This window comes from Erigeron canadensis, chromosome 6, assembly GCF_010389155.1.
Source record: "Erigeron canadensis isolate Cc75 chromosome 6, C_canadensis_v1, whole genome shotgun sequence".
Lineage (NCBI taxonomy): Eukaryota > Viridiplantae > Streptophyta > Magnoliopsida > Asterales > Asteraceae > Erigeron > Erigeron canadensis.
This window is the reverse complement of record NC_057766.1, coordinates 1,841,868-1,848,350: the sequence shown is the minus strand read 5'-3', so window position 1 is coordinate 1,848,350 and position 6,483 is coordinate 1,841,868. Positions and strand designations below refer to the sequence as shown.

Sequence of the window (6,483 nt, the reverse complement as noted above, 5' to 3'; positions counted from 1 at the left end):
CATCCATAACACAATTAGGACCCTCTTTCGTGCTAGAAGAACCAACCCCAGAAAAGAATGCATTAATATCAGTTGTAGGATTCTTCATAGTGGCATGATAAAGAGATGGATCTTCTGTGAAGTTGTCTTGGAGATCCTTTGCCTTATCCTTCATTTCTCTGTTTCTTAATGTGGATATAACACCATCTATACGAAGAGATGCATAATCAGCTCTTTCTTGCAATCCATGACGAAATTCTTTATAAGCTTTCGGCAAACCATCCAAGAATTTATCCACTATCTCAGTAGGAGTATACTTAAGATCAAAATAGGCTAACTCAGCAAGAAGATGTTGAAATCTCAAGATAAGATCCTCAACTAGTTCGTTCTTGGTAGCATTAAAGCAATCAAATTGTTTCTTAAGCATCTTAACTCTATTTTGCTTCAATAAAGGATCACCTTCACAGTGAGCTTCAATAGCATCGAACAATTGCTTTGAAGTCTTGTACTCCTGTTTAGGAAACAAGTGCACTAATTCTTGAGGAATGCACATCCTAAGTGTAGAAAGAGCCTTAACTTCAACAGCATACAAGGATTTTTTTTCACCTTTTAACTCTCCTACCTTGTAATTAGTTGTAACACCATTTACAGTAAGAGTTGGCCATTCATATCCTTCAGTGATCATAATCCACATATTCAAATCTTCTCGTTGAATATAATCTTCAAATCGACCTCTCCACGCCCAGAAGTCAGCCAATGAAACTAACTTCGATGGAGAATTAGTACGGCCAACGAGATGATCATGATAGACAAGAGAATTCAGGTATTGAGCAACAGCAGTGTTGGTTGACGAGGAAGCCATTTCGTAAATTTCTGCACTGAACGAAGATAGATCTTAAATTCGTTTGAATGAGAGAAACGAAGATAGGATTAACTTCGTTTGCAGGAAGGAAACGAAGATAGAATTATCTTCGTTTGAAGGAAAGAAACGAAGATAAAGCTAAATCCGTAAGGTGAGAGTAACGAAGATAACTTGAAATTCGTTTGAAGGAACTTAACGAAAATAAAGCTAAAAACGTTGGAAGAACTCGAAAAGAAGATGAGGTTAAGTTCGTTTGCTAAATTCGTTTGAGAAAACGAAGTTAGCGACAGTAAGGGTATCGGGAGGTTGATTTTCAGAGAAAAGAATCAAACAAAACGATCTCGAACCTTCGATAAGAAATCGATTGGCTCTGATACCACTTGTGAGTCCCTCGATAGCTACAGATCGCTCTCGAGATCGTCTATGATTATGTCGTGAGTGCGGAATCCTCACGAGATAACTAGTTTGATTAGTAAATGGGTATATCGCTAATTATCAAGTAAATAATCAGCCGTATTATGCTATCTTCGTTTCTATAAGATATAGAACGAACTTAGGTGTCTGGTGTACGTGTATGTTGAATGTTATATTTATTTTAGGGTATTCATTCGTATATATATGTTTCAGGTCGAACTGGGCTTGCTGGGCTTTGTTCTTACGAACTTAGCTGCCCAGCCCATGTAACGAAGTTAATCTTCGTTTGTACCAAACGAAGTTTATCTTCGTTTGCCTCTAATGAAGATATACCTTATCTTCGTTAGATATAAGACTTAGTTATATTCCTAAGTGTTATTAAGGAATCCTAACACATATTATGTTTGTACTTGTATATCACACAACAAACATCATACATAACACATATATATAACACCAAAACATGTAATCGATCATTACCAAAACATAAAGTCCATAATCTATCAATTACATATATAGATACGACATAAATTAACATAATGTCTCAATCTAAACGACATATCAAATCTAAGTTGCTGTTGTCACATCAACATGCATCAACACTAACTCAAGGATGTCCCAGTCGTCTATGCCACAACCATGCTGCTCTTTCACTTGTCCCATGAGCCAGCATCACATTTCCACTTGAATTCACTTCGTCGACATAGTACAGTCCTCCTCTTTCAGTGCCACGCCTAATAATCCGTCCCGTCCTGATATCCTGCAAGAGACAAAAATTCGGATGCATGAGAACTGAGCAATTTAATTCTTTTATCACATGGCTAATTGACAAGAGTTTATGTGACAATGACGGAACATAAAGACAGTTGGACAATTTAATATCCGGAGAAATTTTAATTGTTCCTTCTGTTTTTACATCCATTTTCCTTTTATTTGCTGCTTCGATATATATTTTCTTTGGTTTTGAAATTTCAGAAAAATCCGACAGCTCGTATGTCATCGTATCCGTCGCACCACGATCAAAAATCCATGGGCCATTTGAACTATCATGAGCACTCAATACTTTTCCATCACGTGGGCCTTTTTCACTATTGCTACAACTAGTAGTATTATTATTTTGTAAAGATAAGAGAGGAGAAAAAGAATTGTTGAGAAAGGTTGGAGGGTTAAAAGGAAACCCGATCGTTTCCTTATTTCCACAAAATTGGTTTCCTTTTCTTCTTTTACCTGTTACCACCGAAAAATCACCATCTTCTTCTCTCCTTCCACCGGCCGCCGCTACCCCACCAAAACCATCAGATCTTCGATTTTCACCGCTGGGGTTAGTGCTTGCGGTAGGTGTGATGTTCTTTTCTTTCTCATTCTTGGGGAATTTGGTATTTTTCTTTGGACCGATCCACCAGTCCGGGTATCCGACGATTTCAAAACATTGTTCTTTCGTGTGTCATGACATACCACACTTCTCACACTTAAGACGTGATTTGTCATCTTGATTATCCTTTTTCTTGCCGTCGATCCGGCGAAGGCTTTTTGTGACAAAACCGCCGCCGCCGCCGGTATGGTCACCGGCAATTAAACTGGAGGCAACCCCTTGTGGTTCATTACTTATTGCTCCCATAATCAATTGGTGAGCGGCTTCCTTTCGAACCATGGCATAAGCGGATTCGACGGTAGGGAGCGGGTCGACCCGGAGAACTTCTCGAATAATTGGTTCAAACTTTCGATCTAAGCCATTCAAGAACTAAAACAGTTTTTGATTAGATCTTATTTTGGCATACTCTTTGATATCATCTGGACACTTCATTGGGTTGGGGTCGATTCGGTCGATCCCCCCCCCATACCCCTTGCAAAGAAATCCAAAATTCTTCCAGGGTTTTATTTGCTTGTTTGAGTTCATTGGCTTTAACATGTAGATTGAAGGCTTGAAGTTTGTCTTTGCCACTACTGTAAGTGATTGCCAATGCGTCCCACAAATCTTTGGCAGTGGCGAATTCGGTAAGATTCCCGACTATTGTTGGTTCAATATTCTGGATGAGCCATGAGAATACAATCAGGTCTTCTTGTTCCCATAACTCCTTTTGTTCTGTTGTTGCTTTTTCGGTGGGTGGTGTTTCGGTTAAATGTGATAATATGTTTTTTGATCGACCGCCTATAGCCACCCGGATCATTCGGGTCCACAAGGCATAATTCAAACTGTTTAATTTTAGATTGATCCGAAGATTATCAGATAGTTTGGAGTTTTGTGATTGATGATTTGTTGTGTTTTGTAATAATGTGGCCAACTGTAATGCCAAGTCGGAATTAGAGCCGCCGGCACCGTCTGCCATGGTGGCTGTGATTTCGACTTAAGGTGATATAGTTTGATGTTTTAACAGGTAAATGATGAAGCCCAAAATCGTGGCTTTGATACCATGATAAGAATTAGAATTGGATTTAAGATAATTGTTATTGATATGAATTGGTTGATACAACCGGTTACAATTTATAAGACAATTATAAGCTAAATTTGGAAACATATCAACTAAATTTTCTAGTCGATTCTTTTCTTGGAGTAATGCCCAAGTTCAGAGCTAATAGAGGAAATGATGACTCGGATACTGATCCTCAAATCTTCTTTTCTAACAATATGAAGCATGTTTTGCATTTAAATGATAAGAAGGAAGGATTGAAGAGCAACAAGACTTCAGATTTTTCATTATCAACAAGGTAAATTTTTTTTGTTGGTGATTATTAAAAATTTAGATGTATAAAAATCAGAATGGTTAATAGTAAAATACGTTGAATGCAAATTTATTAGAAATTGGAAATTAATTATAAACTTATGTATTTAAGGTTTTGGTTTTCAATCATATTTTATAATTTTTGTTTCAGGAGCATGTTTTATTTCATTAGTATATCCTTCAAATTTCAACTACGTAAATGGCGTATCGATGGTTTCAACAACAAGTGGGCTTAGCAAAAGTTGCAGCGGGGGCTGTAAAAAATCGTAAGAATATGTTTTAAATGTTTTTTTTCTGTGTTTGTTACTAATCTTTTGTTCAGTGATTTCCTTAAGGTACGAGTTTGTTTGTAATTATCCATCCAAGGTATGTTTTATGGGTTTTGATTTTTTTTTCTTCCTAATTTGGTTGTTGTGTACATTTACTTTTCCTAAACTATTATATAATCTTAAATGTTCTATTTTGTTGATATCATATATGAAACATGGAAGAAGCAGGGGCATGAGGAATTGAGGAGACTGAGAAATCCAATTGATGTTCTCTGTAAGTTAAGAGATTTGATTGAGGTAACCTTTTTGATAACTAATTTGAAGCACTTTTTCTTTGTTTAATATCTCCATCTGCATCTTTCTTCAGATTACCTGGATCATGGTGATGCTTGTGGTTTTACCTGGAGAATGTAATTAACATATATCAACAATATCTCTTGAGTACAACCCTCACGAAAAGATATCCTTTACATACATTGTTTCAGAAGACATTACATTTTGATTGGTTAGTTTTTACTTTTTAGAATATCTAAAGTTCATGGAGGTTGTTTGGGTTTGAATAAACTATGTCACCATAATCATTTTTGTGTTTGGATATGTATAAAAGGAAACCAGGTGTTGTATGATAAGAAAGGATGACGTTGGAAGAAAAAGAAAATGTTCATATTTTTCATTAAGAACAAGGTACTACTTTTTGTGGGTGATTATTTATGGTGACATTTGTTTTAATGGTAAAGAAGAACAAGAAGTAATATCACGTTTTTTTGTTTATTTAGTTATAATTATTTAAACGGATACTTTTATTATATGTATATATATAAGTACGTATATATGTATATGTATATATAGCATATATTTTGATCTGAGTAATGGTTCTTCAATATCAGCTCTCAGTAATATAGTTCAGTATCATCATCAGTAATCAGATTGGACTTCAGTAATCTTGCATCAGTATCATCATTCAGTCTCGCTACTTTTTCAGTAATGGTACTTCAATATTTGACTCAATATTTGACATAGGCAAAAAGTGGTTGAAGTAAGTTGGATGTTGTTGACTATGATGGTGAAAACAGGGTGGATACCTTCGTTGTATATTTCACTGACAGCAAAGGTACCTTTTTTTATGTTACGTTATTTATTTTGAGTTGATTGATTAGGGTCTTTTGGTTAAAATTAATCTAATTTTCTGGGAATATATATGTTGTTTAGGAATATGGAGAAGATGGTAGGATAAGGACATGGCATAACATAATTTCAAACTGCGATAAAAAATCAAGTGAGTTTCATTTTAATTCTGTTGATTGAATAAAATATCAAACAGATTTGTGTCAAATTTCACTTTAGTTTAACTTTTAAGTCTACTTATGCCACAAGTTAATCTTACTCGAACCAGATCAGTTGTGTTAAAGACCGACGTGGATTTTGGTCAGAATTGGCTTCTGGGTTCTACTGGAAAAGAAAGTGAGGTCATTAGGAGTACTATGAAGTATGAGAATCTTGATATCACAAAAGAGAATATCAAAATTCAGGTAATATGATTATTAGCAAGATTACAAGAAAAGTTTAATTACTGATTAAGTGGCATGTTATGTTAAATTATGTTTTGTATATTGACCGGTTTGCGTGATTTTATTATTGATTTAGGTGGGAGTCCAACATATTCTATAATAGTTTGGATAACAATGTTTGAGTCTGGAAATGGTGAAAAAATTGCTCTTCATTGAGAAGGGAATGAGCCTCGAGTAAAAAATATTAATGATCACAACATTGTGTACCATGGTCTGGTAAATCTTATAATTTACATATACTTTAGAGTAAATTACACTTTTCGTCCTTGAAGTTGGCATTTTTTTCACTTTTGATCCCCAAACTTTAAAATTTACAATTTTGACCCTAAAGTTGGCCAATTTTTTCAATAATCGTCCTTTGGCCTTACGGCGTTAAAAAATGGCCGTTAACGTACGCACGTGCTAGACACGTGAGGGCACTAATGTTATTTCACCATACACCGAGGGACGAAAAGTGAAAAAATAGCTACTTGAAGGACGAAAAGTGAAAAAATAGCTACTTGAAGGACGAAAAATGAAAAAATAGCTACTTGAAGGACGAAAAGTGAAAAAATAGCTACTTGAAGGACAAAAAGTGAAAAAATAGCTACTTGAGGGACGAAAAATGAAAATCATACATATAAATTTATTCTTCCATTCTTTCTTTTCCGATCATCTTTTCTAAGAAAATT

At 35.2% G+C, this 6,483-nt stretch overlaps 1 long non-coding RNA gene across 4 annotated transcripts; it reads left to right on the top strand.

The window, feature by feature from the left end:
- Window positions 1–3,715: 3,715 nt before the first annotated feature.
- LOC122602527 lies at window positions 3,716–5,248 on the top strand. Of its 4 annotated transcripts, none has more exons than XR_006324301.1 (6): window positions 3,716–3,961; window positions 4,127–4,341; window positions 4,473–4,518; window positions 4,612–4,749; window positions 4,852–4,928; window positions 5,132–5,248. It is a non-coding gene; the product is annotated as an uncharacterized LOC122602527 (long non-coding RNA). The 4 variants fall into 4 exon arrangements; XR_006324300.1 differs by having other exon boundaries at window positions 4,473–4,541; XR_006324299.1 differs by having other exon boundaries at window positions 4,127–4,518.
- Window positions 5,249–6,483: the final 1,235 nt, after the last annotated feature.